This window comes from Scyliorhinus canicula, chromosome 14 (genome assembly GCF_902713615.1).
Source record: "Scyliorhinus canicula chromosome 14, sScyCan1.1, whole genome shotgun sequence".
Classification (NCBI taxonomy): Eukaryota; Metazoa; Chordata; class Chondrichthyes; order Carcharhiniformes; family Scyliorhinidae; genus Scyliorhinus; species Scyliorhinus canicula.
The window spans coordinates 93303205-93321010 of NC_052159.1; positions in this window are offsets into that span (position 1 = coordinate 93303205).

The window sequence follows — 17806 nt, forward strand, 5'->3', positions numbered from 1 at the left end:
GCCACCGCGGCCGGGGGTCCGAGCACCCACCGGGTGGAACCATATGGGAACCACACCAGTGGAACTCGGCCGGTCGACCGCGGGGCCTCTTTCAATGGCCTATGACTGGCGCCGCGTCGACTGCACGTGCGCAGCTGCCGCCGATTCTCCGGCCGCCTGAGAATCGTGTTGTGGTGTCAGACTGGCATCGCGGGCCATCTCGGTGTCAACGCCGATTCTCCGAGCCGGCGCGGCCTTGGAGAATCCCAGCCTTGGAATTCCAAAATGGAAGGCATTTGACTCTGGGAGGAAGTGCAATAATTGCAATGAGATTTTCCCCCTGGGATTTGTGGAATATGAGTTTCCCCGCTCGTGGGTGGAGTCCTGCCCAGTTGGGCCCCTAATAACCTGGTATAAAGGCGGAATTAATAACATGGTCACACAGAGGAAGCTGTTGGCGGAGCCTATGCTTGATTTGAAGAGAGTTATTGAGTTACGCTCCTCTTGAGAATGCAGAGAAGGGGGTTCAGAAACTCCAAGGTTCCATGGATTACAGTATCCATAGCGTTGGTCGACCCTCATACTGGAATCCAGCAGCTTCCCAGGGCAGCGCTGGAAAGCCATGATCACCACAAAAACAGCAACCAGCTATGAAACGCTGTGACTGGACTCAATCGTCAAGGACCGCCACAGATCACCATGACACCCCCCCACCCCCCCACCCCCCCACCAGAGGACGACGGGGTGTACTGCCAACATTGCCAAGCCTGTGGTCACAGAACGTGCGCAACCAAGGTCGGTAGAATCAGCAAAGAACGCGCTACTCTGGACAGATGATGGGGTAGCCTCGGACCAGGTCCTTGCACGTGGCCCATCCTGAGGAAGGTGACTGCATAATGGCCCCTAAAGTGTCACGGATTCAGGTCAAACTTCAGGTAAATGGACACCCTCTAGTAATGGAGATAGACACAGGGGCTGCTGCCTCCATCATTGGTCAGCAGACCTTCTGTTGCTTTCGCACAGGAATCCTGCCAGTAAACCTGCACGAACCTTAGGCCAGATTGGCGAGGTATGCTGGGGAATCACTGAACATCATTAAAACCACTGTGACCCCGGTGATCCACGGGCAGCAGACAGCCAGGCTGCCTCTGATATTGGTGCAAAGGCCAGGATCCAATCTATTGGTCTGTGAACACTTTGCAGTATAAAAACTGGCAAGTCATGCTGCAGTTGTATAGAAGCTTGGTAAGGCCGCACTTGGAATATTGCGCACAATCCTGGTCAACACACTACCAGAAGAATGTGCAGGCTTTGGAGAGGGTGCACAGGAGGTTTACAAGATGTTGCCTGGTCTGGAGGGTGTTAGCTATGTAGAGAAGCTGAATAGACTTGGACTGTTTTCATTATAACAACGGTTGTCGGGGTGACCTGCTCGAAGTTTACAAGATTATGAGGGGCATGGATAGAGTGGATGGGCAGGCACTCTTTCCCAGGGTGGAGGGTCAGTCACCAGGGGGCATAGGTTTTAAGGTCCATAGGGCAAAGTTTAGAGGAGATGTGCAAAGCAGGGTTTTTACACAGAGGGTGGTGTGTGTCTGGAATGCGTTGCCAGGGGAGGTTGTGGAAGCAGAAACATTAACGGCGCTCAAAAGACATCTTGACAATCACCTGGATAGGATGGGTATAGAGGGATATGGCACAAGGAAGTGCTGAGGGTTTTAGCAAAGGTTGATATCATGACCGGTACAGGTTTGGAGGGCTGATGGGCCTGTTCCTGTGCTGTATTGTTCTTTGTTCTTTGATTGCCAGATGGGCACCGGAAACCTACAGGAGGTCCTCGGGAAGTATCAGGAGGCATTCTTAGAATCATAGAATTTACAGTGCAGAAGGAGGCCACTTGGCCCATCGAGTCTGCACCGGCCCCTGGAAAGAGCACCCCACTCAAGCCCACCTCTCCACTCTAGCCACGTAACCCATTAACCCGATCTAACCTTTTGGACACTCCGGGACAATTTTGCATGGTCAATTCAACTAACCCGCATATCTTTGGACTGTGGGAGAAAACTGGAGCACCCAGAGGAAACCCACGCAGACACAGGGAGAAAGTACAAACTCCACATACTCAGTCACCTGAGGCCACAATTGAAACCGGGACCCTAGAGCTATGAAGCAGCAGTGCTAACCACTGTGCCGCTGAGCCTCTGTATTTCAGGAGGGCGTGGGCAAAATAAAAGAAGCTAAGGCATGCATTTATGTTGACCCGGAGGCCTAGCCCAGATATTTCAGAGCACGATGGGTCCCTTATGCCTTACACACAAAGGTGGAAACTGAGTTACGGCACTTGGAGAGTTTGCGCATCATACGCCATGTGTGATTTGTACAGTGGACTACATCTGGTTTTGTAGCCACAGTACGTATACTTGACAGCACTTCTTGAAGGCAGAATGATAGCACAGTGGGTAGCACTGTTGTTTCACAGCTACAGGGTCCAAGTTTGATTCCTGGCTTGGGTCACTGTCTGTGCAGAGTCTGCACATTCTCCTCATCTCTGCGTGGGTTTACTCCGGGTGCTCCGGTTTCCCCTACAAGTCCCGAAAGACGTGCTGTTAGGTGGATTGGATATTCTGAATTCTCCCTCTGTGTACCCGAACAGGCACCGGAGTGTGGCAGCTAGGGGCTTTTCACAGTAACTTAATTGCAGTGTTAATGTAAGCCTACTTGTGACAATAAAGATTCTTCGACTAGTCCAGTTCAGTTTCTGGTCAATGGTAAGCCCCTACAATATTGATGGTGGAGGTTTCAGCAATGGTAATGCCATTGAATGTCAAGATGCAATGGTTAATTTCTCTCTTATTGGAAATGGCCATTGCCTGGAGCATGTGTGCCTTGGATGTTAGTTGCCTCTTCTCATTCCAAGCCTGAGTGTTGTTCAGGTCCTGCTACACATGAACATGGACTGCTTCAGTTTCTGAGGATTCACAAATGGTGTTGAACGTTGTGCAGTCTACAACAAACATCCCTGTTTCTGGCCTTATGATGGAGAGATGAAGCAGATAAAGATGGTTGGACCTAGGCCACCACTCTGAGGAACTCTTGCAATTATGTCTTGCGACTGAGATGATTGGCCTCCAACAATCACAACCATCTTCCTTTGTGCTAGACATGACTTCAAACAGTGGGGAGTTTCCCTCTGATTCCCATTTGTTGCCAAATGTTGCTAAGTGTGCTTTACACTTAATGTGCTCTGTTTAATCACCTTGCTCTAGAGTCAGGTATCTTTATGATACCACCACGAGGGTCAAGTTCAAGTGCTGATCAATAACTCAATACACCAGTTAGTAAGGTGCAAATCAAAACATATTTATTATATACACAATCAATCGCTACTCATACATAAAATACTATTCACTAGGCTATCACTAACACTAACAGGCCAATACTTAGCTTTGGAAAAGGGACCCACTATGCGTGGGTTTCCTCTGGGTGCTCCGGTTTCCTCCCACAGTCCAAAGATGTGCGGGTTAGGTGGATTGGCCATGCTAAATTGCCCGTAGTGTATAAAAAAGTAAGGTTGGGGGGGGGGGGGTTGTTGGGTTACGGGTATGGGGTGGATATGTGGGTTTGAGTAGGGTGATCATGGCTCGGCACAACATTGAGGGCCGAAGGGCCTATTCTGTGCTGTACTGTTCTATGTTCTATGTTCTAGGTCAGGGGAACAATTGGCCTCTCGTTCGATCCTGAGTCTGCAGGCTTCCAGCTGGAATGGACTAAGGGTTGGGAGCGCCTATCTCATAGCGTGCGTTGACTGGACACTTACTTGTTGGTGCAGCTGCTAGGCAAGTCTCTCCGAGTTGAGAGTCACGGTCAAGAGTTCTTTGAGAGCTGCCAAGAAAGACGAATTGAACTTGGGGACTCTATTTTATAGTCCCCAGGGGTTTCGTGTCCTTGTGGGCGAACCCCGTACCTGCTTCCAATTGATTTCTCCAATACTGGAGCTGCTCCCTGATCGCTGGGCGGTTCCGAAGTGTCCGTTGACCTTCCTTTGTCTTGGCTCCTGCTGGCGCCGAGGAGTCTGGTTTGGTCCCGATCGCTTCAATGTATCTAATTGTTCCTGGGGATTGCTCATTAATATGTAGATGTTTTTTGGTTTCGAGTCTGTCTGGGTTCTGCAAGTCCTAATATACAGGAAACTTTGCACCTGATTGTTTTTCTGTCCTTGGCTGAATTTCCCTGCATTCTTAGCCAATCCCCATTTTAAAGTCGGGAAGTAGCCAACACAGGTGGCTTCACATTGACTCCAGTTTTGCTGGGGCTCCTTGATGCCACAGTTGCTCAAATGCTGCCATGACATCAAAGGCAGTCACTCTCACCTCACGTCTGAAGTTCAGTTCTTTTTGCCATGTTTGGACAGGAGCTAAGTGGAACTCAAGCTGAATGTCAGTGAGCAGGTTCTTGCTATGTAAGTGTCACTTGAAAGAATTGTTGACGACCCCTTCCATCACTTTGCTGATTGAGAGTAGACTGATGGGCAATAATTGACCAAGTTGGATTTGTCCTGCTTTTTATGAACAGGGTACCTTAGTAATCCCGAGATTACTCCCTTTAATATTAAAACTGAATAGTTCTCTGCCTCAACTATGATTTCTTCCAAACATTCCAACTGAAAACCCAAGAATTAAATAAGCAGCACAACAATGACATTGCACTGCTCCTGCTGCCAGTTATCAGTTTCCATTTAAAATTGTTATTTTGCAATTTCTAGTTTCTTTCCTAGCTCCCTAAACTATGACTACAGGACCACATCTTCATTTCTATCAATATCATTAACACGGACCACGACTGCTGGCTGTTGACCTTCCTTCCCCTCAGAGTGCTCTGCAGTTGCTTAATGACATCCTTGACCCTGGCATTAGGGAGGCAGCATATCCCATCATGGATTCATGCCTGTAATCACAGAAATGCCTAGCTCTTCCCCCAACTCTGGGATTTCCACCACTGTGCTCTCTTGTGGAGCTGAACCGGTCATGGTGCCATTTTCTTGGGTCTGGTCGCACTCCCCAGATGAACCATCAATCTCCTTAGAACTCCGCACTCAGGGGATTCCTGCACTACCCGCCCAGTCCCTCTGGACTGCCTGGCAGCATTCCATTCTCCCTCTGCCTGCATCCCCTTAAGTTGCTGCATAAATCCACAAAACTCTCAACCTCATAAATGCACTACAATGGTGCCAGTTGCTGCTCAGGCTTTGGGACCTGGAGCTTGAAATGCTGCAGCTGACGCTATTTCCTGCGCCTGGTGTTCTGGAGTTTCCATGTGGAATGGAATACGCATTGCGTTGCTCTGAGCTACTCCGCCATGTTTCTATTCATTACACTTAAATAAATTATAACTCACTAGCTGCTCATCAACCAGCTGCTTCCCTTCTGCTGACCTCACTTTATTATATAGTGAGGTTAACTGAAATATTTTATTTAACTCCTATCATTCACAAACATTAGATATTAATTTACTGTATAATTCCAAAATCATTGATGCTATTATCTTTTTATTCATAAATAACTTTATCCTCTCGATATGCAACTCTCTCCTCCGAAAGGCTGAAAATGTCAAACCAGAAACAAATATGTTTCTGTTGAGCAAGGTTTTTAAAAAATTATTTAGAGTACCCAATTTGTTTATTTTTCCAAACAAAAGGCAAGTTAGCGTGGTCAATTCACCTCGCCTCCACATCTTTTTGAGTTGTGGGGGTGAGATACTGGGAATCAAAATGACACTTACAGGACAGAGATGTTTCCAACCATTGGATTGATTGTTAGCCTCAGGACATTTCAGTTGTAGCTGAAGAAAAAATAGACAGAAGGTCTCCAGCCTACTCTATTGAGGAAAAGTCCTATGTATTCCGGCAAAACATCGAATATTGACCATGACCTTGAACAAGCATACCATAATAGGGCATAGAACATAGAACAGTACAGCACAGAACAGGCCCTTCGGCCCTCGATGTTGTGCCGAGCAATGATCACCCTACTCAAACCCATGTATCCACCCTATACCCGTAACTCAAACAACCCCCCCTTAACCTTACTTTTTAGGACACTACGGGCAATTTAGCATGGCCAATCCACCTAACCCGCACATCTTTGGACTGTGGGAGGAAACCGGAGCACCCGGAGGAAACCCACGCACACACGGGGAGGACGTGCAGACTCCGCACAGACAGTGACCCAGCCGGGAACCGAACCTGGGACCCTGGAGCTGTGAAGCATTTACGCTAACCACCATGCTACCGTGCTGCCCTAAACTTTCAGCACATAGTGAATAACCTATCTATGCCAGCTGGGTGTCTCCATCTCTGTGTGAAGGATGCTCTGTTATTTCCCATCATAGTTCAGGCCTTTACTATATAAAGCCTTTGTTATCACTGCCAGATGAAGCTAGCTTCCGGCCCTGGCCTCAACTTTCCGTTTTCCAGACTTCACCTACATTTTATTACATTTGTCTGACTTGATGGCACCCTTCTGCTGAAGTAACATTCTAATCTCCTTGTGATTGGCATCAGTAATTACCCTGCATTTTAATTTCTGCTCACTATTTATCTGTGGTAGCCTATTGATTTCTAGGTTTGTAGACCTTTCTTGTTCTTCTCAAGACAGTTCCAATCACAAGAACATTTATACATTGTCTTCTCAGTTTTCATAGATGAAGGTTTTTATCTACTTCACAGATTAGAACCAACTGCTCAAAACTTGTTTCACTCCGCATTCTTTGCACTCCATTCCAGAATGGTAAGTAGTCATTGATTAGTTTTTTCAAAACGTTGTCTGAAGACTACATTATCATGCTTCACAGAGAAACCTGAAATTTTACATAGCTGCGACAATCTTAGTGACCTTGGAAAAAGCAAGACACTGTGGTACTCAGACCAGCAAATTCCATTCACTTAATCAAATTAGCGATACTTTCTTTCCATTAAACATTTCAACAGAACTTCAGCACAAACCCTGATTAAATCTGTAACTATTTTAGCCTCAATGTCTTGTACGACAGTGGGGGATTTTATGTTTATTAAAGAGATAAGGAGGACAGAGTGAACAACCCATTTGACTCCTGAAATGTTACCCAATTATGAAAAGGTATGTAGTTAATCAAATGGCAAGTTTTAAACAATTCTTTTATTGGCTGCAGGCATCGCTGGCAAGGTCAGCATTTGTTGTCCATCTCAAATTGCGCTGGAGAAGATGATAGCGAGCCACCTTCTTGAACCACTGCAATATGAATGGTGTAGGCAAACCCACAGTGCTGTTCAGGAGAAAGATTGGTCTTTCCAGGGTCCGAGGTTCGATTCCTGTCTTGGGTCACTGTCGTGTGAAGTCTGCACGTTCTCCCCGTGTCTGCGTGGGTTTCCTTCGGGTGCTCCAGTTTCCTCCCCATGTCCCGAAAGACGTGCTGTTAGATGAATTGGACATTCCCAATTCTCCCTCTGTGGACCTGAACAGGTGCCGGAGTGTGGCGACTAGGGGTTTTTCACAGTAACTTCATTGCAGTGTTAAGGTAAGCCTACTTGTGACAATAAAGATTCTTCTATGTGACTAATCCAGTTCAGTTCCTGGTAATGTAAGCCGACTTGTGACAATAAAGATAATTATTATTGTTAACAGTTCATCAGTTCCATTTAATAGGGATGGGCAATAAATGGTGGCGTAACCAGTGACGCCCACATCCCATAAATTAATTTTTTAAAAATTTAAACAAATAAAAGACCGTTCCAGAAGCTACCACATGAGCTCAGTCCATGTGTAAATTCATGAATATGACATGCCTTTACTGGGCAAGACACAAGTGGTTTCCCTTGTGAAATTAAAATGTCTTTCTCTGGCTTTTCCTACCTCTTACTTCTACTTGGCTTTATCCCTGAGACATCAGCAGAGCTGGAGGCAGGCTGCTCATTCATCTGCTCTGGTTACCCATGGCTAATGCCACTAGGATTTAGAGCTTGTGAAAGGCCTGCAAAAAGCTTCCTCAGAGGCAGACTGGGCCATTTGGACAGTGAGCCCATGGGGCACTTATTGAATGCAGAGTGAAGTGGGATAGATGGCAACTTGGGAGGACTGAGAACTCCTTGAGCACAATTCCCACTTCCATGTGCTCCTTCTCCATCTTTGCTTTCATGGTCCACCAAGATGCTCGCCAACAGCTGGAGAGCACTTTGCTGCATTTCTGTACAGCACTGAGCATGCATCCATATGAGAGATCATGGTACTTCTCCAAGCTCTTTCCAATGATGTGCAGTGCATCTGGAAATGCTGACACAACATTATATATTTCCTGCTTTTGCTCCTTAATGCTTTTAAGGAGCAACAAATTGGCCGGCTGCCAGGGCGGAAAATTCCACTGCCGGTGGGGGGTGCAGCGGGACGGAGAATCCTGTATGTTTTCCAATTGTGATCTGTACCTCACTACTTGTCCTGAATACCCCATCAAGGTATGTGGTCTGGTGGAGGGTGCATATGCGATGGTGCGTCCTCTTCGCAGTCTTCATGTTCCTCACAGCCCTCAAAATTGAGTGACATTTAAAAGACCTGTGGGAGGTAAAAGTTTTGAATTACAACTGATCTGGTGAAAGGGTTCAAATTCAGCATTCTGCTGAAGATCATAGTTCAGTACCTGCTGACATCAAGTCAATATGAGTGAATGTTGTGCTCCATGTGGATGTATGATATCTGATTCTGTCACCAAAGATCTGGGTGAGCCACATCTCTCCACCAGCAATGGCCTTGCATTCTGGTACTCTGCTTAAGTGCTAGTGAGTCCTTCCCCGGCTGAGACCGTTTTATACAAACATATTATTATGTTCCTGGACCAGACCCCAACAGTTGCTAGGATACCAGACAGAAATACGAATATTTTATTTAAATTTTGTAAGAATGTGAGGAAAGGATACCTTGCTCCAGGAGTGGTTTCATGCGAAATAAAGAAAATAAACTTTATTACGTACACAGCATTAACATATCTTCAACATCACACAAGAAAATAGATTACAATTACCCCGAAACAATGCTAATCAATACGGTGACACAATAACCCTTAACTGCTATCTTTATTTCCACTCAAACAACAAAACACAGGTCACAATCCACTTTTAAATACAATTAGCAGACTCTGGAATACTTGCTGTAAAGAGATACTTTGGATACTCCACTTTGAGACAGAGAAGATCTTTTTAAAAAAAAATAATTTTTGTTCAAATTTTTCAACAACAAATTTTCTCCCAACAGTTAAAGTAAACAAGGTGTAAAACTAAACAGAAACAGAAAAATAAATCCCCCCAATACAAAGTAATAAATTAATAATTAATAACAATACAAGAAAGAAGAAAATAGCAAACACACCGTCGCAAAAACAAACCCCCTCAACAAGCCCCGAACCCCCACCCCCCCCGCGTTGCTGCTGAGACTGACCACCCTCTACCCCTCCGCCAGGAAATCGAGAAAAGGCTGCCACCGCCGGAAGATACCTTGTACCGACCCCCTCAGGGCAAACTTAACCTTTTCCAGCCTGATGAACCCGGCCATGTCATTGATCCAGGCCTCCGGGCTCGGGGGGCTTTGCGTCCCTCTACTGTAAGAGAATCCTACGCCAGGCTACTAGAGACGCAAAGGCCAGGGTACCGGCCTCTCTCGCCTCCTGCACTCCCGGCTCCGATGCTACCCCAAAGATGGCGAGCCCCCAGCCCGGCTCCACCCTGGAACCGACCACCTTGGACAAGATCCCCGCCAACCCCTTCCAAAACCCCTCCAACGCCGGACATGCCCAAAACATGTGGGTGTGGTTCACCGGGCCTCCTGAACACCTTCCGCACCTGTCCTCTCCCAAAGAACCGGCTCATCCTGGCCCCCAGTCATGTGCGCACTATGCAGCACCTTCAGCTGAATTAAGCTGAGCCGTGCGCAAGAAGAGGACGAGTTCACCCTTTTCAGGGCATCCGCTCACGTCCCATCGTCAATCTCTTCCCCAGCTCCTCCTCCTGCTTCGCTTTCAGCTTCTCCACCGAGGCGTCCTCCTCCTCCTGCATCATCTGATAAATCGCCGAGATCCTCCCCTCACCGATCCACGTCCCCGAGAGCACCCTATCCTGCACCCCCCTAGGCGGCTGCAGCGGGAACCCCGCCACCTGCTGCTTAACAAACGCCCTAATCTGCATATACCTGAAAGCATTCCCAGGGGGGAGGCCTCACTTCCCCTCCAACTCCTCTAAAGTCGCAAACTTCCCGTTGAGGAAAAGGTCCCCCATCCGCCTGATGCCTGCCCTATGCCAACTCAAAAACCCACCATCCATTCTCCCTGGTGCAAACCGGTGATTACCCCGTATCGGGGCCCACACTGAGGCCTTCGCTTCCCCCTGTGCCGCCTCCACTGGCCCCAAATTTTGAGGGACGCCACCACTACCGGACTCATGGAATATCTTTCCGGGGGGAGTGGAAGCGGGGCCGTTACCAATGCCTCCAAACTCGTACCCACACAGGACGCCACCTCCAACCTCTTCCACGTGGCACCCTCCCCCTCCATCACCCACCTGCGAATCATTGCCACATTCGCAGCCCAGTAATACCCACACAGGTTGGGCAGCGCCAAACTGCCTGCCTCCCTTCTTCGCTCCAGGAATACCCTCCTCACTCTCGGGGTCTTCCGCGCCCACACGAACCCCAGAATACTCTTATTCACCCTCTTGAAAAAAGCCTTCGGGATCAATATGGGGAGGCACTGGAAAAGAAACAAAAACCTCGGGAGCACCGTCATTTTAACCGACTGGACCCTGCCCGCCAAAGAGAGTGGCAGCGCGTCCCACCTCCTGAACTCCTCCTCCATCTATTCCAACAGCCTCGAAAAGTTTAGCCTGTGCAGGGCTCCCCAGCTCCTAGCTATCTGGACACCAAGATATCTAAAGCTCCTCTCCACCCTCTTCAATGGGAGCTCTCCTATCTCCCTCTCCTGGTCCCCCAGGTGCAGCACAAACAGCTCACTCTTCCCCACGTTGAGCTTGTAGCCCGAAAAGTCCCCAAACTCCCCAAGTATCTTCAACACCTCTGGCATCCCCCCCGCCGGATCCGCGATGTACAACAGTAAATCATCTGCTCCCCTGCTGTCCAGCAACCTCACCCAGCTGATGAATACCTCACCAAACCCGAACCTCCTCAGCACTTCCCACAGGTAGATCCACTCCACCCTGTCAAAAGCTTTCTCCGCATCCATCGATGCTACTATTTCCGCCACCCCATCCGCCGACGACATCATCATAACATTGAGCAGCCGCCACACATTGACATTCAGCTGCCTCCCCTTCACAAATCCCGTTTGGTCCTCATGAATAATCATCGGGACCACATCTTCCACCCTCCTGGACAGTACCTTCGCCAACAACTTTGCATCCACGTTGAGGAGCGAAATCGGCCTGTAAGACCCACACTGGAGGGGGTCCTTATCCCACTTCAGGATCAGGGAAATTATTGCTCTAGACATCGCTGGGGTCCTCACAAGCAGTGGGCCCAGCAGATCTGAAAACTTCTTGTAAAACTCCACCGGAACCTGTCAGGTCCGGTTCTTTCCCTGTCTGCATGCTCCCCAGCGCCTCCATCAGCTCCTCTAACTCGATTGGGGCCCCCGGACCCTCTACCCACTCATCCTCTACTCTTGGGAACTACCGAACGTGTAGCTTAGCTCCGCATCACCGCAACCGGAAGTCGAGAAGATCTTTTGAGACTGCTTGAAAGAAAGAGACCTGATACCCTGTCAGAAAAATGCAGAATCTCTTTCTTTATTCTTCAGAAGCCTTCTCAGCTCCCTTTCCAGCCAAAAACTAACTCTGACAACCTCAACACCTGACTGCTTCAGCCTGTTGCTCCTCCCATTAACTATGTCACCTTACTAAACTGAACGCAATTGGCATGATTGAACGGCCACGCTGCACCTTAAAAACAGTGTGCCGCAGCACAACTTGGCAACAGAAGCCCCGAGACCACTCTCCCAGGATCTACTCAGCTCACGACGCCTCAGGAGATCTATGTGGTGCCAAGAGACGTCGTGATGTGAATCCCGCCCATTGTGAGTGGAATCACTTTTTGACAAATCAGCAGATTAGAGCGAGATATCTAGTCTCGCTGTAATATGCAGTTTACCAAGGCACCCGAGGCATGAGGATCGATCCCCTTCGTCTTGGAGACCGAGGAATCACCATTCAATACCGGTCTCCACAAATGGGGACCAGACGGAATGGCACTTGTGGGGGTCTCCCAGGGGATTGGAGGCCACCAGGTGCATGCCAGGCACTGCTGGTGCCACCCAGGCACCCTGGTACTGCCAGCCTGGCAGTGTCACTGCCAAGGTGCCAAGCTGGCATTTTTTCCAAGGCGGCAATGGGGCAACGGGTGCGGGTGCCCTGAGAACCTCCTCATACTGAGTTGGGGCTTGGGGGTATTGAGGGTCACATGGGGGGGGGGGCTTCAGAAATGGCATCCCAATCCCTTGAGACACTGAGGATGTCCGGCGAGCAGAGCTCCTCAGTGCAGAAAACGTGGCTATGTGCGGCCTTGGCTGAGCATTTCCATCAGAGGCCCCCTATCTAACCCAAGTGACATTTAATAGCAGTGTGTTTCTTGGCGCTGCGTTGGTCCATTGGCCCAAACTTTTATGATGCTTTAATTGCACTTCATTTCCAAAAAGCCTAGCTGTCTTTCAAACTAGGATTTAAAAAAACATGACTGCCGCAGTCACATACTAACCCAGGATTTTAATCCTTACTGCATCAAATACACATAGTACAATATATCTGAAATTTCTAGATTCATCACAATATGAGTATATAAATTCGGAGCAAGAGTAGGTATTTGGACCCTTGAGCCTGCTTTGTCATTCGTTAAGATCAGAGCTGATCTTAATGTGGCTTCAATACTACTTTTCTGCCTAACACCGATATCCTTTGACTCCCTTGTTAGTCAAGAATCTAGTCACCTCTGCTTTAAAAATATCCAATGAATCTGCCACTACAACTCGCTGGAGAAGAGAGTTCCACAGACTCATGACCTTCTGAGTTTCTGCCTCTTTCCTCACAGTTGTAGAATGGATTCAGTCCGTCGCTAGCCAGGGTCTTTTAAAAACAAAAAGTCAAGTGCAGATTGTCATCGCATCCACCTGTTCAGATTAGTTGATCGGTTGGGATCCCGAAAGCAGGGGTGAATGCTTAGTGACTGGAGTTATTGGGCCACAGCAAAGCCCGTTCCACCAACTTTCAGTTTCCCAGCCCACCTCACTGTGGATAGATCAAAACTTCAAATTCATAACCTTCTGGGGGAAAAAAAATGAAACTCTTGCTATTTTTCTGCATGCATAACCCTGGATCTTCAAAATGAAATATTGCCATTGGAATGGCCGTTCACTCACGTTTTAACAGCCTAACATTAACAATGCTGGTGTCTTTGTATAATACAGACCAATGGCTGGAAATCCAGATGTATTTTGCCTTCTGCTTCTCTTACTGGCAGGGTAAAGCTGAGGCTGAAGGGGCAACTTATGAGACTCTTTGACATTTCAGATGGATATTTTTTACACTAATTACACACTTTTTGCTCTCGGGAATCGATTTGATATTTCAAAGAAGAAAAAAGAAATTTCAGTTGGTTTGATAAATATGCAATTACAATGCAATTATACTTCCACCATCTGTTGTACCATTTAATCTTTTTCCAGCACAGCTTCAGAGGAGAATAATATGATTTTTCTTTCTAATGTTCTCCTTTCATCCCACTGACTATGCGCTGGAGCATTTTTCTGTGAGACCCATCTGGCTTCCAGTACCTCACACAAGTGGCCATTCTTTATATGTGAGCACTACAGTCAAGTCTGATACAGACAGTCCTCGACTTCACATCGTTTTGAGTTACAACGAATGATGTTTATGATATTTGTAAATTGACACCCGCCAGTTGCGACCTCATGACGCCACGTTGGTGCCGTACATACTGCACACATCCATCGATGTTCAATTGCTGTTCGAAGCACTTTTGCAGTCCAAGACATGGTGCCTTTGTTTTTCCAAACTCTTTCTCCCAAAATTTGGAGTTTCTTGGTCCATGAAAGCGTAAATCTGGCACAAGAGACGTTGCTTCTGCTAAGAAATGTTGAGTAATTACTTTGGAAACAAAAATGGAAATAATTAAGATGGCTGTAAAATATGAGACACAAACTGAAATTGACAGAGCTTTGGTTATCCCCAAACGACTATCGTGACCATCCTGAAGAGATGATGTGGAGATGCCGGCGTTGGACTGGGGTGGGCACAGTAAGAAGTCTTACAGCACCAGGTTAAAGTCCAATAGGTTTGTTTCAAATCACTAGCTTTCGGAGCACGGCTCCTTCCTCAGGTCCTCCAGTCACCTGTTGTTCTTCCACCTGGTGTTGTAAGACTTCTTACTATCCTGAAGAGAAGCTAAGAATTTAAGAACATTTTAAGGGTTCGACTACTATGCAGTCCACTGTGATAACCAAGCGGCGTGTTAGACTTATTGCTCAGGTTGAGAAACTGTTAGTGTTTTGGCTGGAGGACAAAACTCAACATTGTACACCTGTGAGTTTAGGCATAATTCAGGAAAAGGCTACGAGGCTTTATAATGAGCTAAAGAAGCAAGAGAGGGAGAGTTTAATGCTGAGCCTTTAATGCAAGTAGCAGGTGGTTTATGTGTCAAACTCTCAGGTGTTGGTGAGGGGGCAGCTCGAAATTTTCCTGAGGCATTGGCTGAAATCATTACAGAGAGAGGGAATTGTGCTTGGCAAGTTTTTAATGTCGACAAAACGGATCTTATGTTAAATGTGGCATTGAGAATCTACATTGGCAAAGAGGAGAAATCCATGCCAGGTTACAAAGCTGCTGAAGATTCACTCTTCTGCTCTGTGAAAATGCTGTGGTGACTTATAAACTTAAACCTTTGCTTGTGTACAATTCAGAAAGACCCAGGGTTCTCAAGGGATATTCCAAGGCATTTCTCCCAGAGGGATGGAAATCCAATCATAAGGCATGGGTCAAGAGGAACATTTTTGAGGATTGGTTTAACCAGCATTTTGTGCCACGTGTCAGGTATTATTGCAGCAAAAGTAATCTTGCATTTAAAACATTGTTACTCATCAACAATACTCCAGGTCATCCATCCATCCTTGGGACATGCATCCTGACATCAAAGTAGTCTTATCCCCCCCCCTCCCCCAACACCACCTCACTGTTGACACCCAAGGGGTAATTGCGTCCTTTAAATTCTACTTGGGTGCATATTTTTCCAGGCCATCAGGGCAACTAACAAAGAAGGTGGACCAACTCTTTAGGGATTCTGGGAGGGCTTCAGCATTTACCATCCAGTTACGAACATAAGTGAGACATGGATGAAATCACACAATAAAATTTACATGGTATTTGGAGAAAATTGTGTCCTAAGTTTGTGTATGACTTTCAAGGCTTTACGGACGCTATCAAAGAGGTGACCAGGATTGTTGTCGAAATGGACAAAAAACGCAACTTGGAAATTGCACCAGAGGATGTTGATGAGTTGCTGGCATCACATTCTGAGGAATTAACTAATGAGTGCTTCATTGAATTGGAACAACAAAAAGTGGCAGAGGAAGAAGAAGATGCACCCACTTTTGAAGAGATTCTTCTTCATAAAGTCTGAACCACACACCTGCTGGCTGAGACGTTTCAATATTTGGAAGCTGCCATGTCCTTGTTTTTTTAAAATAAATTTAGAGTACCCAATTCATTTTACCAATTAAGGGGCAATTTAGTGTGGCCAATCCACCTAGCCTGCACATTTTTGGGTTGTGGGGGTGAAACCCACGCAGACATGGGGAGAATGTGCAAACTCCACACAGGCAGTGACCCAGAGCCGGGATCGAACCTGGGACCTCGGTGCCGTGAGACAGCAGGGCTAACCCATTGTGCCACCGTGCTGCCCCTACCATATCCTTGTTTGAGGAACATGAGCAAACACTGAATGCAGTGCATCATCAGTGAATAGGGACATATATAACACGTACAGTTGCTACAGAGAAATTTACAAGCAGAAGAGAACATCCGTCCAAGCTTCCTTGTACATGTTCTTTACCAAAGCAGAGAAGACTCCAGAAAAAGCCAAGAGTCCTGAGAAGACACCAGCCTCAAATCCTTCAAAATCTCAACCAAACTCCAGACCCGTCCATGAGCCCAACTCGAGATTCTCGCCAGGCGCAAACCATTTGCAACTCACCCAGCCCATTCCTGATGGCGAGTTACAGATCTCAAAATGGTGATTAGGTCATGAAGCCTTATTTGCATTCATTTCAATCTCATTAGTGAAATTGAAGTCGAATGCAGTGGCATCCCAGGAGTTACATGACTCCCCAGTGAGAAATTACGCGGGTGTTGTTTAAAAAACGTGAAGCTGGCGTAATGGCGACTGAGGGGAAGTGAGGAGCCGAGTAGCCATTTCCATTTGCCGACGTGCAGTTCAAGGGCACCTTGTTGTTCGGGGAGTGAAGGGGTCCAGGTCGGGGGTCACCCCTGGGCCAGGGGAGTGAGGAACTTTGCATCTGTGAGGCCTTCAAGCCATCTTTAAATATTGTGGAGATGATAACAGGGGCAACCAGAGCTACGGCCTGTCTGTCCTCCCAAACTCTCCCAGAACAAAGCCCTACTGCGGCTTCTCTTCTGAAAGTCAATTTCACCCCCTTTGAATGTGAGCTGCCTCCAGCTTCACAGCTGAAGGCTATTTCTAATGAGGAATTAGTCTTGAAGTTGTGATAACTTCACACTCCAGAACTCTCAAGTGCATCCTCAAAGGAACATGTCTCAGAGGATGATTGGTAGACTGCATGTCCAGTAACCTTTGCTGCCTGAACAGTGTGCCTGAACTCTAGGAGTGTCAGCACCATAAAGGCAGCTGCCAACAATCAAACATTAAAGAGCAGAGCTTCACCATTGAAGACCCTCTCGTGGCTAAAGGATAAGTAGCTGGATGAGCGGAGGACAACGGGGCACGTTCTCCCTAATTAAGTGTGTGTCTCTGCACTGGTAGAAGGTGTGGGTGACAGCTGTGATGCATCAGTGATGTTCTCCCCAGAGCTCTCCTCCTAGATGTTCTCTTGGGTGGTGGGGGTGTGGGGGAGGGGCTTACGACACTGGATGGCCCGGCCTCATCAGATGGTGATCCTGTGAGACAGTGGACATATGGTCAGTGGGAGGGAAGAATAATTTTGTGATACATCAACAACTCACTTGACACAGGTCATCTGGATGAAGGGAGAGTGGATCCTCACCTCTCTGGCACAGGTCGGCCTTGCTGTCAGTCACTGCTCTCTACACGGGCTACTCCACAATCTCCAGGGCCCATTCCTCATAGGAGGTGAGGACTCGGATCTCTATTGATATTTAATTTGTCATTACACTGAGCTAAACTCCAGTTGGCCCTGTCCTCTTTACACTTAATGTGTCCATGAGAGAAGCTGACCAATCAGATGTAATAAAGGTAAACTGCTTAGCTATCAGGAAGGAAGTGAGAAATAATTGGAGTTCTATTCTGGGTAATATTTTAGCATATTGTGTTAGCTGTACCAAGAAAGATTCCCACTGTACTCCATGTAAAGCAGAATGGTAAACAAATCTTTATAATAATAATAATCGCTTATTGTCACAAGTAGGCTTCAATGAAGTTACTGTGAAAAGCCCCTAGTGCCCATATCCTAACTTGCACCAAATCCCATTCACCCATCACCCCTGTGCTCACTGATCTATTGATTCCCAATCCACCAACAC